The 25,553-nt window shown below is 42.0% G+C and overlaps 1 long non-coding RNA gene across 1 annotated transcript; it reads left to right on the forward strand.

Annotated features, from left to right (window-relative positions):
- Positions 1-7,618: 7,618 nt before the first annotated feature.
- Positions 7,619-20,753, forward strand: LOC136358494 (uncharacterized). The gene is made up of 3 exons (XR_010743123.1): positions 7,619-7,794; positions 12,527-12,574; positions 19,178-20,753. It is a non-coding gene; the product is annotated as an uncharacterized lncRNA (long non-coding RNA).
- Positions 20,754-25,553: the final 4,800 nt, after the last annotated feature.

Below are 25,553 nucleotides of genomic sequence, written 5' to 3' on the forward strand. Positions count from 1 at the left end.
GCCCTGCCCATGAGGGCCCACAAGCGATGCTGCCCGTTCCTAGTGGAAAGGGTCCACAGTGTGGACCAGTGCCCCCCCTTCCTAATGGGAAAGCTGTCCTCACAGAAGTGTCCTCACAGAAGTGTCCTCACAGAATTGGGGGCCTTGAACAGAAGTGGGCCTTGCAAGCACCCATTTATCCGGCTGTGAATGTCTTTGAGAGGTCGTGCCTCGGGGAAAATAATGCTGCTTTTCCCGTAGCAGGGTAAATGCTTATTGTGCAGATACAGCAGCCTCGTCAGAAGATGGAAATGGTTGCGATACGAATGTCTGTGTCAAATGCTCTCTTACAGCTCCACGCACGGTCGCTGGATCACTGATGAAGAATTATAATTTGCCTGCTGGGTGATGGGAGAGGCATTTCTGAGTACGTGACTTGTAAGTTTATGATCAATTATACCCTTTGTGTGGAAGCAGCAATCATGTTCTCAGCACTACTTCTCTTCACAAGGGGCCATCCATTTTGTAAAAGACTGTTTTCCATGTAACTATCATTATATCTGTTGTTATTATTGTTTATTGCTACAACTGTAGCTTTGTGAATCTAGAAAGAAGCTAGTTAGAAGCTAGTTAGAAATCAGGACCTTATTTATGGAGAGGGATGGAGCAAGCCACCAAAAAGATAATTGTTCACCAGAGCAGGCTTTGTAAAATAAGTATAAGGGTATGGGTACGTCAACCTATCCCTCTCTTCAGGTGTGTCCAGGAAAATCAGAGTCAAGGAGGTGACCTAGCACCACATGAGATTTGCCTGACAACAATTCTTCTTACTTTAAAATCATGGAATCAAATCATAAGGCCTTATACACTTCTGGAATAAAATGTGAGAGAGGAAGGATGCATGAGACATGTGTGGTTCAGGGCATCCCTGTGTTCTCAGCAGGGACTGAGTCGTGGGGAATCATTAACAACTGCTAAGAACTCCCCTGGACTGGCCTCAACAGCATGACCTGTGTCCGCCTGGACCAGGAACTGGAACCAAATCTTGCACAGGAGGGTAGGGTGGCAAAGCCCCACTTTGCTGTCCTTTCCAAGAGCCCTACCATCCACTCAACCTTCTTCCTTCAGTGTCACCTGCTCCACTTTAGCTGATAGTGATGTTAGCTTTTATCCTGACCTTGCAGTAGTCCTGAGGTGTGCTCTGTCACTTTATTCCGCCCCATCACTTTATTCCGCTGTGCTCAGCACACCCTGGTAACCAACACTACAGCAGGGTTATTCTGACAGATGGGCTACCTAATTCCAGCCAGCATGTGCCTTTGTATTGATCTCTCCTCCTCCTCATGCCACCTCCCCATCATCTTTGAAATCGAAGAAAGTGATGGGGTTGTGAAATCAAGGGATCAACTGAACTACCAGCTGGCAAATGTAGGGTAACATTGTGCCCTGGTGAGGACCTGCAATTTCCTGGAGATTTGTCTGTGTGGCACTGCTGACCCTTTCCTGACACTCAGCTGGCAGTGTGGAACAGTAGCAGGTTTCTGGGTTCCTGCAGCTTGGTTTGCTACAGGAGGAAGAATCAGCGAGGAAAAATCTGGTTATACTCTTGCATTATTTGCATGTGCCCACACACATTAATTTGGGGAGGAGATGGTTGGAGGGCAAGCAAGAACATACCGTCTCCAAACTTCTGCCAAGTCACTGGGTCCAAGGAGGAGCTTGGTTACTGATTGGCTGCATGTACACTTGATGGGAAGAAGCAAACTCCCTTCTGCTGGACAGTTTGCCTGTCCACAATACTGCCTATACTCTTGAAGTCAGGCAAAGTAGTGCATCATCATAAAAAAAATGCTCAAACCCCAACAAAATTGAAAAGAAAATTTGTTTGACAATCCATCCTGGAAGAACAGGGGGCAGCAGCCTGGCTGAGTGACACCTGCTGTCACTCTCTGCCTGGCAGGTGTCATGGGTTGCCCCATTATCCACAACATTTGCTGATTTGCAGGATTTCACTGATGCTCAGATGCCTCTGAGGATATTTTTATCGAGGGTGTTAGAACAGTGTGTGGTGTTTGAGGATGTGACTACTTTCCTCAGCAGAGTCCCTGCCAGGAGAGGTGGCCCTGCTCTGCCTGTGTCACACCTGGGAGACAAGACACTGTGAGTGGCCTCTGTGACCCTCAGGGCTTGCTGTGGGATTGTGGTGTGAATTGTAGGGACAGACTGGCCTCGCTGAGATGCAACCATTTTGGGCAAAGGTGGTTTTGTGTGCTGCAGCCATATGAGAGCTGGTTAGCTCAAGCTGGTTTGGGTACGAGCTGCATTCTCATCTTTGGCAGCAATGCCAACATGGCACAGGCTGCTGGGGGATTTCTCTGTCCTTACTTTCTTCTCTTTTTTCCTTCAGCATTTTGACCTCAAAGTCCTAGCTTAAGGGTTACTGAGGGCTGGGTTTGTGCTGATATCAAGACATACTAGATCTCTGAGCCTCCTCCTGCCCATTCAGCAAGTTTGGCAGAACATTACAATTAGCTGCATAATTATAAATCTTGTATTTATAATATATGTATTGTTATGCTTATGTGTGTAAGAGTATATATCTTGTGATAAAATGCAAAAGCCATTTAATAATCTGTAAGAAACATACTTAATTGCATTCAGCCCACTGATTTGCATTCAGCCCACTTTTACCCTCCTGAAAGTGCACCTATCCCTGAACACCATGGCCCCTGAAACTGAGAAATGTTACCCACACCCATCAAAATGTTTCGATGCCAAATTTTTTTGACATTAGACTTGTAAGCAAAAAACTATTTCTGATGGAAAGATACAATCATTAATCATGCTGTTTGCACATCTGTTCCTGAGTTAATATCTATTCAAGGTGAAGCAGTAATTATCTGTGGTATAGGCATATATTCTTGTATAGGTGTTTAGGTGTTTAACCTAAACGGACAGATTCAGGAGTAACAGCAGTTTGTAAATGGAGAAGCCTTCTACAGCTCTGTAACTACTACCAAACTACAACAAAGAGTTTCACACCCACATTCCTCCATGGCTATGTAACCAAAATGAATGGCAACACATGTATTTTGCAGTTCAAGGAACCATCTTTATTCTGGCAGTACTTAAGTGGGAGCTCGAGTTCGATGGGTTGAAGATTCACTGAAGTTACAGGGAATTAAAGATATGCCTGATGTTATTCTTCTGCTCAAGTGCTGGCAGGGATTGCTTTACACATGTTGGAGTGCTCTCCTGAATCCTTGCCTCAAGGCCGCTGTGCAGAATTGTACGTGAGCCCTTCTGCACAGAGGAACTGCAGGAGTGATAACAGCTGCCAGAGCTGCAGCTGTAGGTTGTAGGTTTGTTCTGCACAGGCCAAAAATGCAAACTGGAAAACCCCCCCCAGTCCTCACTCCTTTGGATCTGCCATTGACCTGAAATGTGGGGCTGATGGAGTAAGGACTGGCAGATCTGGCTTGGATGAGCTGGTACAAGGTTTCTCACTCAGGGCTGCAATCTGTCAGCCCACTTTGTTCAGGAGCGACCCAGAACTTGCAGTCATCATAGACCCAGTTTAGGCCAGTTATTCTAATTTACTATCTTTCCTTCTCTTTCTCCATTTATTAACCTTAACATGCCTTTTTACAGTTCCTCAGAGAAGTGGTGCCAGTGGAATACTGCTGTGTAGAAAAAATTGCTTCTGAGATACAGAACACAGCTAATTACAGTGCTACAATTAGCTGAATGCCCTTAACAGAGTCCAAGGGGGGAAATCATAGTGCAGCAGCTGCTGTAACATATGCTTTTCTAGTTTCCAGAAGATAACAGTGAGCATGTAGGCTGCCGTGGACTGAGCTTTCTGCCTGAAAAGCAGAGCAGCCTGCAGATGCTCCAGTATTTCTTCAACCCAGACTCTGTTAGAGACGTCTGATGCTGCGTATGTCTGTCAGGAGGAATTATGTTTTTTGTTTGGCTTTAGTCTCCTACATGCAGACAGACTTATAAAGATGCAATGGTGATTCAGATCCCAGATCGTTCCTGAGTGCACACTTCATCCTAAGGACAGGTATCACACCAAGAGCAGCACAGAGGTAACAGGCAGCATGCAACATCACAGGAGTTTGTGCTCACTGCTTTCTGTGTGAGGGTTGTTTCTTTTTTTTTTTTTTTTTACTGTGGTACTGGAAAGATGAAGTGCATTTCTGTGTGCTGTTTAGTGAATTAAACCTAAAGTGGCTCATTATTTTCTATCCTATAGATTAACTTGGCCAGAATAGTTGATATATCCCTGCTAATATACCACTCAATGTGCTGAGCTGTGTTAATTACAGGTGAATTAGAACTGACAATGATTGAGTCAGCTTAGTCAAGTACTTCTTCCCATTTAACACAGACCTTCAGCTCCTTTCTGTTACTTGAATTTTTTATCACATTTTTTAACATTTCACTGCCGTTTGCTTTGACCAGGCCCAGAACTACAAAAAGAAATGCATTTGTAAAGATGCTGTTAAAAATATGTCACTACAGTCACAAAGGAGCAAGTAGTAAGTAACTTGGGCCCACATCCATCCTCCTGAGTACTGATTAATAGGAGAGTTTGTTTACAGAAACTGGGTCTCTGTTATTTAGCCAATTACTTAATGATCCACTCTTTCTTCCCAGTTTGTCTGGCAGCATTGAGCTGTGATTTGTGGCAATTCCTGACCAAAACACCACTGAAATTTTGGGAAGGGCCAGGGTATATAAATCAGTGATTTATCTCCAGTAAAGGCTGGAGGAAGGATGCTGAGAGTGAAAGAAACCTGTGGCTCATCTGTAAGCAGTTGGAAAATGATCTGAAACTGGTACAATTGCTACTGTGCCTCAGGACTTCACTGTGTGTGCTTTCAATGTAATGCCAGAGCTGTTGTTTCTTCATGAATATGATGACAGGATCAGTGCTTGTGTCTTTATGAATCAGACCATTTTGTGGGCATTCTGCATCCTTGTGTAGAGGCTAAGTGCAGTGGGGAGTTAACCCTGGGCTCTCAGCAGTGGGACCAGCTCTGCAGCGGAGAGCAAATTAGCACAGTCAGGGGAGTGGGATTTTCCCCACTTGGGCCCTTGTATTAGTTCTCTGACTGACCCATCAGTTAAGTCTGGCTAATCTGTAGCTGTGTGTGAGCTACATTCCAGGTGTGAAGTGAGGCCAGTGGGGCTCCTTGTCTGCACCAGCATCTGAGTGCCTGAAGGGGCACTGAACAGAAAAGGCAGGCTGTGAATTCATACAGGTACAGTTACACAGCCAAGCCTAAAGGCTGGGTAAGCTTTGAAGTAGGATGAAGCTTTATTCACTAGATGACATACCCCCTAGTCTTTGATCCAATAATCCATGTGTCAGTTGGATGATAAATCCAATAATTAAGTACAGTGTAATCTTACAGTCCCTCTTTCTAAGACTTTCTTTCATCCTTTTATTTATTTTTTGTCTCTTATCTCAAAATGTCAAAAGAGGGTGGTACAGCCTTTTGCAAAGAGGTCTGAGCCATTCACAATGAGGTCTGAGCCTGATTCCTCTGTCACTTTAGCACATATTATGCACTGATTTAAAGACTATTTTAAAATAAATTAAAGCCATTGTGAGAAATGAAGGGAGCCCTGCTCTTTTGGGATGTGTTTGATGCTTACCTTGTTGAATTCAGGGAGAAAGTATTATTAAAGGCATAAAAGCTGTCTCTGTATCAGGAGCTTAAAAACACTCCAAGGGAAACAAAAAGTGTTGCGCTTAGCTGCTGTAGTTTAAGAGCCAAATTCTGCTCATGTTTGTAATGGCATAAATTTGAATTTGATTGAGGTCTGGATTAACATTGTTTCAAATGAGACCAAAATGTGACTTCCAAAGTTCACGAGGTAAGAAGGACTTTTGCACTCAACCATGTTAATCTTACATATGTAAGCTCCATGCTGTGGGATGCCACCTTGGACAAAAGTACCTGTGGCACATTTGATCTCTTTTTAATGGTCCTATTCAGAATGGGTATTTTTTGTTCTATCAGTAGATGTGGCCAGATTGGTAGAATTCCACTGAGTTACATTTTGCCATTCCCATGATATTTGGATACTGAGTAAAAAAAAAAAAAATGGCATACTGCCTAGGTCCTGAGATTTTTGGTTCAAGTATTTAATGGACTTTCAGGTTCAAAAGGGCTGCAATTACATTGAGTTTCAATTGCTACATAAGGCAGGCCAGTTTGTGAGATTCTGACAGTGCAGAGATGGGTAGGAGACAGTCTAAAAAGACTGCAGTGATTTCAATAATTAAATATTGGTTTAATAGTCACTACAAATTCATTGGATAAAAACAATGGCTCACACACTGTTGATAAAAAGAATCAGAAATTCTTGTACTATATTGATTAAAAAATAATTTTTTGGTAATATTGTGAACTGGTTAGGAAAACAATTAATACTCCTGTTTTTGTTGGAAGTTCATTAACATCCAAGTTCTTGAGTTAGACAAAGATATGTAGATTTACAAGGGAGAATAATTCCAAGTCTTGGTATTCATTTTAAAAAGTAGTTGTGTTATCCATCTTCAGCTTGTTCACTTACTTACCTCTTCCACTGACATCCAAGAAGGTTACATTATTTTGAGGTCAATATTTCCAAGGGTGATCCTCTCCTAGGGTGCAGGAACTTGTGTAATTTTCCATCAGTCAGAAAATGCATTAATAATGATAAAGCATGTAGGAATGATTTCTGCTTGCCCTTATATAACTTACAAAGCATAAAACTCTTTTTTCCCCATCTCAATGTCAAATTAATGGAGTCTGTCAGCTGTTTAGGTAATGAGCTATAGCAGATATTATGTTTTTGGAGGAGATGTGTGTGAGTGTTGCATTTTCAGGCCAGAATCCAGAAAAATGAATGCTTTCAACTATCTTGACAACCAGATTATCTCCCTGAATATACCGTGCCCAGTAGCCCTAAAGAAAGACTATTTTGTAAAGACTTTTAATGATTACTGGCAGAAATTCAAGAAAAATGAAAGACATTTTGATTTACACCAGTATCAAGTGAGACTGAAATTAAGATCTAGGTGACAGGCACTTTTGGTTTACTTGTGATTAGCCTCATATGCTTCTTTTTTTCATTTATTTCTTTTTTTTTTTTTTTCTTTTCAGTAATGTTTCACTGGTGTGAATAAGGAGTTAGAGTAATGCTTGGGAGCTCCAAGCCCCAGGAGATGACCGATCCCAATTCTTTAATTTCTCACCTGGGCTTAGCTGTGATGTGTTTTTGTAGAAGTCAATATTATCACCTGAGGTTAAAGAGCCGGGGCTGATACTAAAGTTCTCTGCCTACTTGTCATCTATCCAACCACTGCAGCAGCAGCACCCATCTTCAAGGTTTGGTCTTCTCATGGAAGGAATGAGACCCCTCTGAAAAAGTGGTCCCAAGTCATGCAGACTGTATAAAGAGCCATGCAGGGTAAGCCAGGGAGCTCTGGGCAGAGGCATGAATGTGAAGCCCAGCTCACCCTGGGGCTGGGTTCCTGGAAGCAAACAGCTGCATCCATTCAGAGCTGCAAAGCACCACACCTATCATTTGGGAGGTGGAAATCCTTGCAAACTCATTCTTGTCTTTTAAAGAGCTTCCACAAAGGGCTGAAATGCTGTTGCCTGTAAGGAGAAGGGAGTTTGGGTTTGGTCCATTTCCTGCTCAAGGATGACTTGGATTTGTGCCTCCCACCTTCCAGATGAGTGGTGCAGCTCTTGGCTGGGGCTTGAGCACCTGTAAGCTGCTGCCTGGAGTAAAGGAAGGTAAGAGCTAGTTCTTCTTATGTTTTTATAGTTTGCTATAATTTTTTTCCCCTCTATAATTTCTGATTCAGATTAGCTGAGAGATCTTTGCTGCTATGGCTTTATTGTGTTTCTCTGTTATGTGCTATTATTGCTAATGTCCTGAGACATGTGTTCTACCAGCTGTCTCTGAAACACTTCTCGACTTGTTTTCTCATTAGGACACATTCTTGTTCTCCCACTGAGCTTAGCCTACTGTGGATGAAAGAAAGTGTTTTGTCAGGCTCACCAGGGCCAGTCTTGTTTGACTACCAGCCAAGGGAGACTAAAATCGAGTCCTCAGACGGTGGCTCACATCACCAAAGCCTAATGAAGTGAGGAAGGGCCACAAATGACATCTCAGTGCAGTTCTTCTGATTATTTACTTGTTTGGATTTGGAGTAGTTGTCTACTTTCATATGTTAATTTGGGATGTCCCACTGCCCTTCTTGAGCTGTGTTCTCCTATGTACAGCCTCTCAGTGGTGCATTCCCTGATGTGCTTCAAATCCCTCTTGGCCTCCTCTGGGTTGTAAGAGCTTCCTGCTCCCCTCAAAGGCCTTTGTGCCAGCAAAGCAAGCCTTGGCACACTTCAGCTCTCTCCAGTCCCACTGCTCTTCCCTGGCCCTGCCAGCCTGAGGTGCCCAGAGGAGCAGGTCCCTGGGCCTGTGGAGCTCTCCCTGCATGTTCACTGCCTGGCTAGCAGGCACTGCTACCCTGAGACATGCAGGGCACTTGATTTTTTCCTCTCTTTCCAGCTCCCACACAGCATCCATTCCTACTCCTTTCAGTCTGCTCTGTTTGCACTCTCCTACTTCCCCACGCCAGCCCAAGAAGCCGAAGGTGTTGCCAGCTGTAGGGTTGGTGCTGCCCTGCCGTGCCTCTTGCTGGCTACCCCCAGCACAGATGAAGCCTGTGTGTGAAGGGGAGCTGAAAAGAGCTCTGGCTTAGGCAGCCAGCAGTTGCTGCATGCCCAGATCACACTTTAACACCCTTTGGCTCAACTCTCTTGTCTCCAGCTCGGTCCTTTTGGCGCAGAGTAAGTGTGGGATTGTGTGCATGGCTGCCAGAGGAGAGTGTTTTCTAGATAAAATGAAGCAGGAGAATATGGGTGGGATAAATATCAGAAAGATGTTTCATGGATCTGCCCCTAGTTTCCTTTTTCTTTTTTTTCTCAGTGTGCTCTGTGCCTTTCCCAAGGGCAGGCCAGCCAGGTTCCTAGTCTTTCTTTGCTGTCATGAGGGCACTCCTTGGTGCAGCTGCTGAGAATGGGGCCAGGTTGTGTCAGTGTGGGATGTCAGTTGCTTTAAGCCTCCACTTCAGCTGCTTTGGGGTCAAATAAATGGGAGCGGGTGCACTTCTTGTGAGTTCAGATGTAATTGCTGCAGCTCCATGGATGAAATTTGTTCAGCACATCTCTTGGTTTTGAAAAATGTAGAGGTCAAGATAGCCCCTTTTCACACCTCTCCTCATTACTTGTTGATGTGTGCCTTGTTTAGATGAGCAACTGAGAAACTTAAAAATGATAAGCAAATATTCTCTTTAAAAAAAAAAGTTTTGTTGCTTTGATCTTTATTATTAAATAAATATTTAATTGATTACTGAATCCCAAAAGATGGAGGGAGCTTCAATGCTCCTTATGTGTCCATGAAAGCTTTGTACAGATTTGTATTCTGCTAAGGGGAATAAGGGGTTCAGAATGAAAGTAAAAGCAAACATTTTTATTTGTGATAAATGAAAACTAAAAGAGATGAGTGATTTTTAGTTCTATACTTTTTAAATTTGTGAGCATATGCGAAGAGTGAAGTACTTGTAACAACAAGAAGTTACTTGCTTTTTTAAAAAAATTGTCTCTGATGTCTGGGATGCCTTTCAGTTATTGAAATCTCATTGGTGTGAGCAATCTCATTAAAAGCAAGTTGAGCACATTGATAGGACTGAACTTAGTTGTGTGCATTAATCCCACGGAATTTAAGAGCGTGAATGTTGAAGGTACAGCTACCTGTGGATCCTCTTGTCCTGAAAAGGTCTGCTAAAGAGGTAAATACTTGCTGAAACTGCCATGGGAGGCAGGTGTACATCCCCTCCTCCATTTTCCCATATGAAGCAGTGAAACCCATCTCTTATAACCCAGTCCATTTGTGTACGTTCAGTTACTCCAAGTTCATTCAGTTCTGACAGGGTGGCATTTGTCCCAGGGTGTAGTCATACATCAATCTCTAGATATGACTTTACTTCTATATAGTAACTGATGCAATTTAGGTGTGCAAAAGAAACCTGAATTATGGATGGTCCAGGAAAATGGACTGGCCAGACACATTTTTGGGCTGATATGTTTTTGAGAGAGCACTTGTTTAATGAACTGGCTCAGTGCCAGCCCAGATCTAACCAGATTGTCCTCATGCCAAAGCCGGGGCAGATGGCTTGTGGGAAACGGCTTGCAGAATGGAAAAGAACAGCAGGAAGTTTTCACTGGTTTGGAAAGGCTCAGTCTTGATTCAGAAATTGTGTTCCAGAGAAAAGCACAAGCTGGTTGGGAGACAAAGACAGGTCTGAGGCTCTCCTGTCCCCTCTGCCCCAGTTTGGGATGTCGTGGGAGAGCTGCACCTCAGCACAGAGGCTCAAATGTGCACTTGTTCCACGTACCAAAAGTACAAAGAGAAGATCCCTCTGTTACCTCTCAATTTAGGCAGAACCAGCTTGCTCCATTTCCCTAAGGACCCTTTCATGGAAGAGCAGTGTTAGTGGGATGACAATTCGTTGCAGAGGGGAGTATGGTCAGTTCTGTGAGATGATTGGAGTGTTGAACTCCTTGTGCATCCAATCATGGTCTGACTGAGTGATGAGTGTTGAGGCACAGCTCATTGTCACTGAAATCAAAAGCACTGGGTATCAGGCCAAGATGTATCTGCAAAAGAAAAAAATCTTTTGAGACCCCATAACAGTTATAGTCCATCCAAATGAAAATTAGCTCTAAGTTCAATCCTTAATTACCCCTGCTTTGCTCATTAACACTAAAGCTGTACACAAATGTACATACTCTGTGGCTTGAGGCCAGCCTTTACCTATGTTTACCATTGCAAAGAGTGAGAAATGCACAGGGCAGAAATGTGAAGATGTGGTGTAAAATGCAAATACCTACCAACAACTTGGCACCATTCCCTGTCACCCTGCTGCCATCAAGGTGCTCTTGAAAACAGAACTTCTCAGTATGGATCTACTATATCCACAATGCGGTTGAGATAAATCCAACATCACCAATACCTAAATAGATGGGAAAACAATAGCAAACTTTTACATAATGCTTTTATATTTAGCACTTTCCAGTCCTTCAAGCTTCCCTCTTCATGGGCCAATGCTACTGAAAGTGAAGAGCAGAGGCATGTGGAAGCCAACTTACTCATCAATGGCACATGGGGAGTTCAAGTTATATTTTAATCTCTAGCCCTTACTTATTTTACAGGGGTCAACAGTGATTTCTGTGTGAGCAGGTAATTTGGGTACTCAGCTCTGCTCCTGCAGGCTCAGATATGATGCAACAAGGAGCACTTCTACAGCTGGATCTGCTGCAAGTCATTCAAGTCTCCAGAGTAGCCATTGATTCATCTGGCTATCACATCCTCAGATTGTATCACATCCTCAATTTCCCAGATTGTTTTTTGTATTAAGAACCTGGTGTTTAGATATCCCCAAGAATTTCCTGCCCAGTAGACCAGGTGCTTAAATCCCCACTCAGACATTGGTATTTATGTTTCTGCACAGGAGAAACCTCCAGTGATGCAAAGGAAAGCTGCCCAAATAAATCAAAGGATCAACCTACTCTATTTGCTTACAGTGCTAGTTGCTCACAAACTCTCTTGTGTCTGTACATCTGCATATTCTGTAAGGACTAATTCTGTACCTTAACATCCTCAGTGAGTTTTCTTCATGCCTTCCACTGAAATACTTCAGAGTTAAAGCACAAGTGAGATCACTTCTATATGCTGTGATGTCATGTTACTACTCTTGCGGTAAGAAAAAACCCAATGCAGCGATCTTGAGAAAGTATTTGATGTATATAAGTTTAAATGTATCTAAATCAATTCTATTCTCTGCTACAAGGAAATTGTGGGGTTTTTTTTGTCTCCTTGATTTGATTTTTCTCAGTTTGTTTTCAGATCTTGTCATAAAACAAAAAGTTGCAAATGAAGGGGCAAATTTTACAGTTTTGTCTTTTCAGAATATTTTTTTTTGCATAGAGACTCCACAGTATAATGTGCCTTAATTAACAGAAAGCAAGAATGGATTGCATAAACTCCCAGTGAATATTGTCTTAGTAAATTAAATCTGATTTAATGCTTTAAGCTGAAGACATATTTGCATAGCTAATGAAACTGATTAACTTGGAATTAATTTGAAATGTTTAGTCATAAGGCTTAAAACTAAAGTGATGTTAGTAATGTGTTGATTATTATTAGTACTCAAGATAATCAGGCTTGCTGGATGATTAAATGTAAATACATAGTAAAAAAATTGGTTCAGGTTAATAAAGAATTTCAAATAGGAAAATGCCCCATGATGATAAAGTGAAAGAGAGGAGTGTTAATTGTAAAAGCAGAAATTAAGAAAGCTTGAGTTCCCCTTGTCTGTTGGAAGTGGGTGAAAAGCTGCTTCTTTTTAGCTTCCCAGTGATTTGATAATGATTTCTTTGTGGTCTGTGCTACACTTGTGCCCGGGAACACTCAGTATGGGCCATGGACCTGACGTACCCAAGTGCTGTACAAACAGATCTCGGTGAGCTGGGGAAGTGTGGGCAGGAGCTAATGGGTGGAGGAGATGGTTTGTGTGCATGGACAGCAAGGACCTTGGTTTGCCAGAAGCCTCATTGCAACTGGGTTTTTTTTTTTTTTTTTTTTTTTTTTCTTAGTTCTGCCAGCTTTGTAGGGAAGTTTTGGGATGGGGTTGCAAGGAGGACAACATAGAGGCCTTCAGAGATGTATAGGAAAATCTCTGTTTAAGATAAGGTGTCTATTGGACAAAGCATGAAAACGTGCTTAAAAATGAAGTGGTTGTTGTGCTAATAGGTGGTACTGCTGACTTATAAGGATGCAGAGGCTGCCACTCCTGTTGCATAAAATTAGCTATTTAAATAGGAGTTTTTTCTGTGCTTAGAATTTTTGTAGTGTGAGAGTCAGATCAGAGTCGACTAGACAATTTCTTCACTTGGTTACACTAATGTAAATACCAATTAAATGGATGTACAAATTTGTTTTCATAGAGCTGTGAGCAGAATTTGACCCAGAGAATCATCTTTTGACCCCACATTAGCACACTCTTATGCTTTGTCTATAAATTAGGTGGAAGTATAAATCAAATCAACTTTTGCTCATCAAAAAGAAGAGCTGCTGTTGTATTTCAGTTCTCTCATATTCTTTTTCAGGCTGGAGTGTCCACAGAGCTTATAAAGAACAAAGACAATGTTTGGGGGTGGCAGATATCCTCTTCTGGCTTTGATAAATATGTCAGTTTGGGCCAGCTGACTGTCGTGACTGATGTGCTGGAGTCAGTGTAAAAGATCATGTGCACAGTGAAGTGGATGAGGAAAGTTAAATCTGTAGTAAGAAGCTTTACCTTCATGTCCAAAGTAAAACGAATGGTCATATGACCATTTTTTGTTCCAGAATGTACTGTGGGACCTTGTAGCAGAAGGGTAACAACAAGCATGTGGTGATGCACACATGGTGATTATTTGCAGCAGAAAAACAGATGAAAAGTGCAAAACTACCTGTTCCACATCCCACTGCATCTCCTCATCATGTCTCCTTTACACTTCAATGCCTGGGTCCTATCCCTCCATGACTCTCTCCTTCCCAACGTCTGAAGATGTGTGTGGGACGATTTTTTTGTTTTTCTTTCTATTTGGCTCTCCTTCCTTCATACCACTAGATTTTGGTTCAGATCATTTTGACCTAATTCTCTCCTTTGACTCCTTAAGATGAAGTTTTGCGATGCCTGTGGCTCATAATCCTATCTCTGTTATGGCTGGTTAAGTCTTGATAGCCACAAGAAAAAGGCTAAATTTAACTAAGCTGAGAACCCCTTTCTGCACAGTATCACAGTGTGCTGTCATTCATTCTGTGATATCTCAGGGGGTCTTCACTGTAGGATATAATTGCTAATTCCACAAAATTCTCTAGGATCCTGGGCTATCAGTAGTTACACAGCATAAACATGAGTTTCCTAGGCTGAGCAGCAGTGTTGTGTGGCTCTGTCATCTGTAACTTAGCAGAGATCCGGTCCCATTCACATACAGATCCACTTCTTGCTCCCTAAATCACCCTTTAGAAGTGACAGCCCTATCCTCCTGGGATAATGTGAGTGCATTCATGGGATGTGAGTGCATTCATGGGATGCTTCAGGAACTGATGTTTGTGTTTGCTGTGAAATTTTAAATAAGTGAAGAGTGACTCAGAGCTGAATCAGGACAGGGAGACACATCCTGGTGTGAAGGCAGATGACCCTGATTATGTGGGCACATCGTGTGGCTCTTCTTTGTGATCATCTTTGAGTCTGTCAGCTGAATTCTTCCTCTCCATCAAATGATGGTGATACCTCTTCCTTTGTGCTGTCAACTTCAGGGGTTTTATGGTGTGAGTTTAAAGTAGCTGCTATGATGATGCCCTGGCCTCTGTCTGGATGTTGTTTTAGGTCCTGCTGTAATAAAATAATATGGCTTTCATACATCATTCCCAAGTTCCACCACCTTCTCTATGTCTAGAGAGCCCTGGACCGGGTAATGTGTGCTAACCTTGTTCCATGGAAAGGTAATGAGTTTGTAATACTGTCCAAATGCTGCTACAGTATAACCCATGTGTGCACATGTGTATGCAGCACCCAAGGGGTGCTCAGATTTTCTTGGTATGGCAAAATTTGAAAGGAATTTTAGCGAAAACTGCTTAATTCAGGGCAGAATAGGACCCGTTGTGAGGTTCAGGACAGTTCTGTACACTGATAATGTTATTAGAAAAAACTGTCTCTACTGCCTCCATTACTGCATAAAATATCTAACCTTGCACTGTGTATAATGCATGAGAACAATGTTTATAACACGAGTTTTCTGCTTATAATGTAATAGTGTTCTTGGTCAGCATCCCTTGATGTTTTACAACCAAATTGTAAGTCCATTTAAATGATTTAGTATACCACAGCCTGGTTAGTAAGCACAGGTAAACAAGTTCTCTGGGAAGATTTAAAGTGTAAGGACAGTCACTATAAAGTCTATCAGAAATTCATTGCACTTCACAGATGGAACAGATAAAAAAAAGTCCTTAACTGCAGACAGCAGGGAAAGAAAATCCTAAATTACCAAATGCAATGAAATCCTCTTGCAGGGTGCAAATTGTTGGAAAACAATTTTTACCTATTATTTAAAAGAGAAGATGGAAACTGGTCTTGGTGGTGAGCTATTTTATAAATTTCCAGATGACCTGTCCCCAGTGGGGGTTACGTTTGGGTGTACAGTGAAGGAGAACTTATTGTAATGACTTTTTGTGCTGCCAAAATCTGCCACTCATCTACAGACTGGGAAGTATCTGTTCTGATAGTCCCAAGCAGTCCCATGTAGCTTTCATGCAAACCAGTCCATCACAAAAAAGAGTAAATGTACAGATTTTTAACTTTGTTTCCTATTGTTTGACTTTTAGGGGTTGCTTTTTGCACCTTGAGCATCAGGTGCTCATTTTGTCGATAGTGAGTTGAAAAACACATCAGCTATTGAAAGATTTGCCATTTAGTCAATCAAAATGACAACACTGAATTGAAAAGGAGCATCAATAACCATGGTTGCTGGCTCTGAGCATGGACTAGAAAATTTAGAGCAAGTGATAGTTTTCAGAGCTGTGAGGTGCCAACCAAGTATAGAAAAGCAGGACAGAGCCAGCAGAGAGGCTTGGAGCTGGAGGGAAGGAGCATCTGTGAAATGGCTGTCAAAGCCACAAGTTTGAAATTTTTGGAAGTCTATAGAACTACAGTTAGTAAAGATTTTCTAGTTAATGCTGGATCAAGATCTTAGTTGTCCTCTTTAAATAGGAGTCCTTTTGCTTAACAAGGAGCTCTCCTCACAGGGTGGCTAAACTGCAGCAGAGAACTTGCTCTTGGTGCACATTTACTGTGGTGGCTCAGAGTGACTTTCTGGTGTCTGAAATCAGTGCTGCATCTGATTCAGAAGTGTTGGCTTCGTCTTCCAATTTTCTTGCAAGCCAAATTTTGAAATGGAATAACATACTTCACATAATAAGGCTAAGAAAAAAAGGAAAATATTTTTGTCCTTTAATCCTGAAGAATTTCTGGTTTTACTATTTTACACTGAAGAATTTTACTAATAAAGAATTAAATTACCCTCATACCATTCCTCTTGCAGGAAATTTTAGTAGCCTGCAAAGTTTTACTATGTTTAAAGGAGAAACTTGGCTTTGCTGAATTTGTGATCCTCCAACACTGATCTTGCTCTGGGGATGTGGGAACCAAAGTGCCACTGATTATCAGTTTTCCCTCATCATTTCTACAAGCACATATCAAGTCCTTCTTTCGTAAAGAGACTTTCTAGAAGTCGGTAATTTCTTATGCAGGAAGAAAACGCGAGGCTGAAATGTATCTTTTTGCTTCATGACCCCATCACTTGCCTGATAAGAAAGCAAACCGTTTCCCTATGTCGCTTTCATCTTCTCTAAGACCCAGACAATAGATGGACATGTTTTGTTGAGTTCTGGGCAGGTTTCACCCACTGTGAAAATGTATATAATGCTCAAAGAGGTCATAGGTGTTAAATGGTGTCTGAATTCTAGTGTTGGCTGGCTGGGTATTGACTCAATGCAAACAAACAGGAGGCTCTTCCCAAAATCCTCCTGTCAGTCATTTAGAGTGCACCATTGCCTCTGCTTCAGGGGTCCTTACATGGACATCCTTTGCACGTGCCATGCAGGAATATTTAGACAGAATTCCTCCTGAAGGTGCAGTTTGCAGTAAAGTTGTTTAAGGATGGCAAATGTAAAGAGACCTTTGAACTCTGTAAAGAGATCTGAGAGTTTAGGTCTGTGTTTGTATGGTACAGGCAAAAAAAAAAGGCCTTGAGCGTGGGAAAGGTAACAGTGACTAATATTTAAAAATGACAATCTATAGAACACTGTAATTTTTCAAATTGCATTTTCATTTCAAATGTCTGTTATCAAGGACGAAATAGATTTATGCCCTCACTAAAGATCCATACTCCAATCCAGGCCCCCGTGCTAACACCCACTAACTGAAACCCATGGCACATCAAAGCACTGCATCTTTTCGAAGTCTGCAGTCAAGCATTTGCTTGGCCGTGCTTACCTCCAAGGGAACGTGCTGCAGGGACAGTGGGAAAGCTCTGGCTTTGCTGCTGCAGGCTAACACATTTTGTGCAGGGCACGAAAATTAACTGGCTAAACAAGCTGAGACAATATTTATTTCCCGACTGAAAGGAAATTTCATGCTTCTATTTGTAGGCTTTGTAGATGTGGAGGTTCTGTTCGCTAGAAGTTTAAAAAGATAAGACAGTGGTAGACAGCTGATGTGGTTGGATCTTGTTACTACAAAGCTGTTGATTCTCTTAATGCAGTAGAAGTTATGTTGCCATCCCATGATCATTTGTTTTTGGTAGTCCAGATCTTTGTCACTGTGGAGTTTAGATGGTGTTCAGCAAGAGAAGGTGATGATTTCTGCAGTGACTGGTCCTTTACATAGGAATGTAAATTGTTGATAAAAATATTCCTCACCTGCTGAGCTTTTGCTGGATTCCCAGTGCCCTCCCCAAGGACCACAGCCTGTAACCATCCTCTCCCTGCACTTGACAGGATGGCAGAACTGTTTGCTGCCTGGAGTGCTTTTGGTAAAGACACAAAGATCGTGTCTATTTCCAAGACATTTTCTTCCTTACTTTCACCATTCCCCTCCCATCCACCCCCATTTTCTTCCAGGGTAGCATACAGGAAGTTGTACTTTGCCAAAAGGATCTCCTATGCGCACACTTACTTACACTTATTGTGCCCTTTTTGGTCAGCTGAAGTGTGCAGGAGCAAGTTTGACGCACCACTTCTACAGAAAACATGTGGAACTGACTGCTGTAGGAATTGCCTAAAGTCAGATTTAAGGAAAAGAATAAATCCTGAGTGTTTGATGCCCATAATGTGCTGGAATTGGATTGGGAGAGCAACAATTTGTATTTCAATCTGTGAAGTGATGTGCTTTGGTATCAAATCTAGGTGAGTGGAATTCAAGGTTCATGTATTAAATCAGGTTTATGCTTATATTGCATCAGTGTTCCTTTAAGGATAACCAGAGCACAGTTCTTGCTCAGTAATAAAAGTGTAGCATGGTTCCTTACAAGTGGTATTCATTTTGCTTTTGAACATTTTACCATTTCCACTGCTAGGGATGAGAAAGCAGATGAAAGAGTTCAGCAAACCTTATTTCTCGCTGATGTCTTTTCTAAGTAAGCACAGCATTTCAGTTTGATTTACTGCATTTTTTTTTCCCATGGAAAGATTATAAACTAGAGAGCATACTGACTGGAAGAAAATGGCTGCTAATCTTCTGAAACTAATGTTTAATCAGTGATGGAAAGAAAATAAGTAACTAAAAAGCTTTATCCAGCTAATTAAATAAAGCTGGTTATTCTGCTGGAAACAGTTAATGAACCTCAAGTAATATAATTATTTTCAGAATATTAAAGCAGGAAAAAAGTGATTACTTATTTAAGACTAAATAATTACAATGTATTCTTCACTATAAGAGGTTATAGATGCCAAGGTCTAAATAACCACTGTGCTTCTGATTCTCCATAAAAGGGTGTTTCTCAGGAGTTATTACATCTTAGGTTGAGCTTGTACTGAATTTTCTTCTCTTAAGATAATCTCCAATGATCTTTAAGGGAATTTGCCTGCCTTGGTGCCTGTTATTAGTCTCATTTTTAGGGATCGGCTGTATTTGATTGCCTTTAAAACGAGCTGAGATTGTATTAACTGTGCAGAAGGGATGGGGTGCAGTGGTTCTGACCACAGCAGGAGCAGCTCTGAGCTGAGCTCTGGGTTCTGCTCTGCTGCTCAAACACTGCTGGGGCAGCTGAGTTTGGCCTTACAGGCTCAAACCCTCCCTCGGCTGGAGCACAGCTTGTCTCTGAAATGCTGCACATCCCTTCTGTTCTGAGATTACAGATAAGGGGGAATTTCTCTTAGAAAGACTGGCTGTAGCCTAATTACCCCTGCGAGTGCTGAGAGCTTCCATTTTGGGACCAGAGTCTGCTTAATGCTGGGGGCTGTGGAAAAAAATCCTGCCTGCCTCTGTCCTAATAATCACTGTAATTTTTTTTCCTTTTAGCAGCTGAGCGCTGGCACGTGAGGTGGTTAAAGAATCCAAATTCCACAACCCCCAAGCTAGGAGGTGGAAGCTCATGCAAAGCTGCCATCCCAGCCAGCTCCAGACCAATAACTCTTATTTATGAGGCACATCCCTGAGGAAGGGGCAGCCCAGAACAGCGTGTCCTGGGAGGCACCCCTGAAGGGAAGTGTTCTGTGCCTGCTCTGCTCCCGTGCTGGCTCTGGCTGCTTTGCACCCTTCTCTTTCCTCCTTGCTGATTTAAGAGCCACCTCTGCTCCCTGCTGCAGGCAGGTAAAGCCCAGCCCCTGCACCACACTAGTGATGGGTTGGTTTGCCCTACAAAGGCTCTTTGGTGAGGTGAGAAGGCTCCCTGGTGGTCCAGCTCTCCCCTGTTCATCTCTGTAGGGCTCAGGCTCAGTTTGGGGGTGTAGAAGGCTGTGCACATTGGGAGGGAATGGGACTGGGTTTCCACCTGCCTCCCCAAGCCTGACTCAGCACTATTTCCCATCCAGGGACATCAGATAAAACCCACAAAGGGCAAAACATGTCCTCTAATTCTTAGACTCTTCACTTATCTGAACTATATTCATTGCCCCACACCACACACTCTTACTGGCTGCTCCATTCACTTTGCCAGGACCAACTACCCAAAATGGGGATCTGGCTCATATGATCACAGAAATAAACATCTCAGCCATTTAAAATTATATCTTACACTTGAGAGAGACATGCTGAGGACATAGAGAAACAATGGATTTAATTAGGCTTTTAAAATGTGACACATCTATTATATGTTCTGTTGCAGCCTTTTAAAAAGTCTCAGTTTCTGTATAATAAATCTTGCTGGAGTACTACCATTTAATTAAATGGGAGTCAGCACTGGGAACAATTAAAATGAGTTTATGCACTTTCAGGGAAACCCTATAGCAAGATGTGCAAAATAGCATACAATAAAATGAAAAATTAAGCCCTTAGTGGGTTTGAGCTGCTGCATATAAGAAATTTGATAAAAAGCATTTTAAGAAAGTAGGCAATTTTACACTGTGGCAAGTAGTCTGTACTGCCTCAAAGGTGCCAGCCCATGTCCCTTGGATTTTTGCTATTGCCAAGAGACTCCAGATGGACATCAATACTAATAAGTGAAATTCATCCCTGAGAAAAAAGTTTCTTTGAAGCTCTGAATAGGAGTGGATGTCATCTAGCAGAAAGTATGCACAAACAGGTGAAAAAGATATCTCTGCTCTGAATAGTTTTTGAGTTACTTCAATCAAGAGTTGCTCTGCTTATGGGACTTAGTGAAGGCAAATTTAATTTTTAGGATATTGTTTGTACAGTAAAATATGTAAGCAAATAGTGATGCTATCTTAACTAGAACATGATATATACATTTTATGGCATATTAAAATCCATTTCAACATTGCATTCAGCCTGGAGTTTTTAGCGTGTTTCCCCCTCTCTGCCTCAGTATAAACAAGCAGCCTTGAAATCAAAACTGAATGGCATTGAATATAATGAAGCAACATTGAGTCTAATGAACCAGAATTGCTATGTAAACAGGGATGCTTTTATCTCATTGGAATTTTTATGTCCTTGCATGTCTCTCAGCTACATTTTTGTAACCTGATTCTTAGGAAATGTCTGATATCTCTTTATGATTGTTAACAGAGACCAAGACAGCACTGTAATGTGTGCTCAGCTGAGTGGTGTGAAAGTACCACATCGAGTTTGCTGCTTTAGAAGCAAAATGTTCATCACCCTCATCTTGTTACAGGGGCTGGCTGTAAAACTTGGTAACCTCTAAGTGTGAAGAGGTCTGCTGAGAAGGACGGGTTGCAGGCACTCAAGGGTTGGGTGAAAGTGCCACTTGGAAGCTCCCTGCCTCTGAGCATTCCACCCCTTTCCTTGTCTGTTAATGCCTTTGTGAAGGCACAGGCAGTAATAACACAACCAATAACACCAAACCTCATAAATCTTTCTCTGGGCTGAGAACCATGCCTTCCACTGCCTTGCTGTAATATAAGCCTTAGCAGGACACAAACTGACCTTCCTCTGCCAGGGAAGAGTGAAACACCCAGGCACCTGCTCTTTGTCGCAGTGAATTGTTGCAGTAGCTCTGAGAAAGTCTGTGGTGCCTCCATTGCAAATTAAAATACTAGTAAAGACCTCCCTCAAATATAGTTTTTATCCTCACCTTCTTTGATGCTGCATTTGGAAGTCATGCTCTTTAATATGTATTGGCTTGCACTTGAACATCTCCTACATTCTCACAGATATAAGCTTTTTGCCCTTTTGGACAGCAGCTCGAAATTCAGCATTTCAAGGTAATGTGCTGCAGCTCCACATATAAGAGTTGGGTTGAGCAAAAGCAGGTGAATAAATGCTGCTATTTGGCAGTGTTGGACATGGAAGTATTTGTCATAATACACCGATATACAATGCCCTTTCACGTTCTCTGCAGACCACTTGAACTTAAAAAAATATGATGGCAAAGTAAGTTAATGGAATCTTGTCTGAGATGTAGTCACTGGAAGGAAGAGAAGGAAACCAGTGTGATATCTGTTGCTGTAAACTGTCCTATTCTGCAATATCTACTTTATCTAAAATGCCATCAACACTGCCAAATCTTGCAGATGTTCTTAAACCTCTTGCTCCTTGAAGTTTGTGTAGGTTTTTTGGTGGCTTTTGTTTGTTTGCTCTTTTTCTGAAAATTTCAGTTTCACTAAGAGTCCTTTCTAGATCTTTGCATTTCTCTGTGTTGCCTTTTAGTGAGCACAGTGTGTGGAAGAGCTTTGGCATAAGGTTTTCCATATCTGTGCGTTTATATAGGCTGAAAACTTGGGTCTTAAAATGTATTCCTCTCCACGGGTTGTTAAGTCTGTAGTCAGAAATTTAGGAGAATGGCTAGCTGGCCCAGCTTCCAAATATTGAAAAACCTCAAAGTAATGCAGCACATAACTGAAATCACATAAAGTTTGGGTATGGAGGATGAAGCTTCTGGCACCTCATTTTCATTAGGAAGATGGCAACAAGAATGGAAAATGTCATGAGAATAATTCACACGTGTTTGGTCTTTAGTACTATAATTATCTAGACCTTCTTGCTTTGGGCTCCCCTTTTGCTACATAGCTTTTGGGAAAAGGTGGGTTTGGCTTTTAATGGCCTAATAAATACAAGTAATAGCTTGTGATTTGTTTAATATTTTGAACTGAAAGGTCAAGGGTAGGAAGATTAAAAAGTCATTGGGGGAAATGCTCTCAGTAAAAGCCATCTCTTGCTGGCAGTGTAACACAGCTTCTTAAGTAAGCATAAAATCAGTTTAAGGCAGCTTTAAGCCCAAATTAAAGCAGAAAGGAGAATAATGTTAGTGTATAGATACTACCAGCTATAGAAGGGTAAGTGAAATGAAAAACCAGACAGGGGAATTACCCTTAGTATCTCCCACAGGGTCTCTGCAGCACTGATTATAGTATTTTTTGTTGGATTTTTGAGCATGTGCATCTGTCTGAAAATCTGGGAATCCAAAGTAATGACTGAAGTGTTCCTGAGTCTCTGCTTGTAAAGCCTCAGATGAGACTGAGCCATTTTACAAAAAGCTACCTGCTGCCAAAAACTGTCTTAAATTCCAGCGTCTACCCATCTCCTTTCCTTTCCCAAGTCTGAGCACCCATCTTCCTATCTCTTTTGAATGTGAGAGAGATGGAGGAGAAATTAAAGGACTCTTTTGTCAAAACTTTTTTCCCCTGTTCAAAAGGTGCTTAGTTATGGAGATCCTGCCTTGCCCCACTTCTCTCCTCAGCAGTGCTGCAGCGAGTCATGCAGTAAAGCAGCTCAGATGATTCAAAACTGCTGCTAGAAGTGTTATTTGTGTGCTGTTAGAAATGGAGACCTGAGACAGATTGGTCCTTTTCTTCTCTCAAGGATACTCTGGACTGTTTGCGCATTTTCCTGGGGCTGCAGGCAAGTGTACCGCTTGCTTTCCTCCAAAATAGGCTCTTTCCATCACAGAAAATGGGATTGTGGCTGCAAAGATCTTGAAATATGCTATTAATTTTGCATATTTGTTCTGAGTGACAGTGTGGGAGCCTTTTCTCTGGAATATATTTTCATTAAAGAAACCAGGCTGAGCAGACACATGATGGGGGTGTCTAGTTGTGTATTTGGTAGGCAGAAGGCAGGCTTTTTATCACTTTGGTGAAAAGAAATGATGAATAGGATCTGGGGCATTGTTAAGAACTCATTGTGCATTTGAGGATATCTGGGTTTTTTAATAATACAGCCCTCTTGTAGCTCTGGTGAATGTGGAAGCACAACCCAGCTGGACGAGGCTTAGAGCTCAGGTAAGAGCTGCTGCCTTCACCACTGCCGCAGCTCTGCTGGTCCCAGTGAAAGACACCGGAGACCACACACATTGGTACTGAAGGTGTGGTTAATGCCAAGTGTGGTGTTTTCTCTCAGCACTGGAGGTGGAAATGTACCTGTAATTATCATCCTCTAAGTTAAAAATGTTACTGCAACAGCGCTAGGTCATCCTGACCTCCCGCGGTGGAAAGAGAAAACACTATTTAGTACTTCTTTTATAGGTCTTTAAGAGCACCTATTTTTCCCTGGGATGTTCTGAGCAGTTAAAGGCAGCCCTCCCACAGACTAGGATCATGCTCTCTTCTTATTTAGTTGCAGAAAACATTTACTATATACTACAGCAAATAACACAATCAATCTTCATGCTAATAATTCTCCACTGGAAGCTATTTACTACAAAAACTTCTGAAATTTTTACTAGCTGGAGAGCTGTCACAGCTGAGAGTGCTTAATTTTTTTTTTTTTTAATAAACCCAAAATTGAATACTTTGAAATGGGCTTGAGTATTTCAGATTAGATGGGTAAAGGCTGAACAAAGAGACACTTAGAAATTGTCTTCTTCAGTAGGGCTTCTCCTGTAATCCTCCCAGATCTAATTCTAGCTAGTCACTTGCCTCAGCCTTTATTTGCTGTCTTGTTGCCATTTAAAAGACAGGCCTGTGGTGATTTGCATTCATTCTGTGGCTTCTTTGGTGTTAACTCTGATTTGCACCAGCAGCCCTGGTGTGCCTGGGTGTGCAGTTCCGTTCGTGCCCAGAGCAGAGTCTCCAGACAAGGTTTTAGTATTGCACTGCCCGTGAGTACTGTGGCAAGTTTTGCCCCTCATGCACAGCTACAGGGCTGCCAGCTGGTTATGTGATTTAGAAATTCAAAAGTTCTTCTGAGCCCTCAAAACCTGATGTTTTTGGCTTTATTTTGTATGAAACACAGTATTTATTCTCTTCTATCATGCTGAATTCAGCTCTGAGAAGCAAATGCTTAGATTCATAGAATTATAGAATGGTTTGTGTTGGAAAGGACCTTAAATATCATCTAGTTCCAACCCTTTTGCATGGGCAGAGAAACCTTCCACTGAACCAGGTGGTCTAGTGCTCAAAGCCTCATCCAGGCTGGTTTTAAATACCCCCAGGGACATCCACAACTTCTCTGGGCAACCTGTTCCAATGCCTCACCACCCTCACAGTAAAGAATCGTGGCACATACTCCTCTTCTAGAATATTTGTCCTCCTGATGAAAGCAGAGAGCTTTGGTCTGCTTACAAAATGTCTGTTGCCTGTCTCTGATGTTCCACAGCTTCCCTAGAACATTGCAGTTTGCAGATGGGAGAAGAAATTATATACCCCAAAATCTCTGCTGGGATCCAGCCTGATCAATTGTGCTACAGATCTGCAAAGCCAATTGCTACCAAAAAGAAAAACCATCACTGTCTGCATCACCTGTTCACCTGCATGATATAACATGGCAGCAAGGGGACTGATGGAGTGGGATATAACACTGTCCAACTTATAGAAAACCTGCTATATGTACAAAATACCTCAGGGGCCAAGAGACATTTCGTGCTCTTTGTAGCGCTGAGGAGGAACACCTCCATATATACGAGAGCTTAGACCTCTTGCTGTGCTCTGTGGCCATTCTGGCTGTGCTTACACGTAGAAAGGATAGAGAGACTCATGCTAGTTTGGCTTTGAGGGAGTTGGAAGGAAGTGTCAGTGATTCACAGAAGTAAAAAAAGGGGAAAAAAGAAAGAAGTGACAGGCATGTGAAGCTATTGGATGTCTGTGGTAGGCCTCTTCATAAAGGAAATGTATGAATACAACAGAACTGAACACGGATTTCAGTTGTTCTGGAAGGGAAACAGAAATTTGCTTTTAAATATGTCTCTGGTACAGAGCTGTAGCATTCCTCACCCTCTGTTGCGCTGTATATTTGATTTGCTTTCCAAAATCAAACAGCTTAAGGTTTGAGTCACCCTCCATTAAGTTGAACAAAATGAAAATGCCAACACTTTTGGAATGTG

This window comes from Sylvia atricapilla, chromosome 3 (assembly GCF_009819655.1).
Source record: "Sylvia atricapilla isolate bSylAtr1 chromosome 3, bSylAtr1.pri, whole genome shotgun sequence".
In the NCBI taxonomy this organism is placed as follows: domain Eukaryota; kingdom Metazoa; phylum Chordata; class Aves; order Passeriformes; family Sylviidae; genus Sylvia; species Sylvia atricapilla.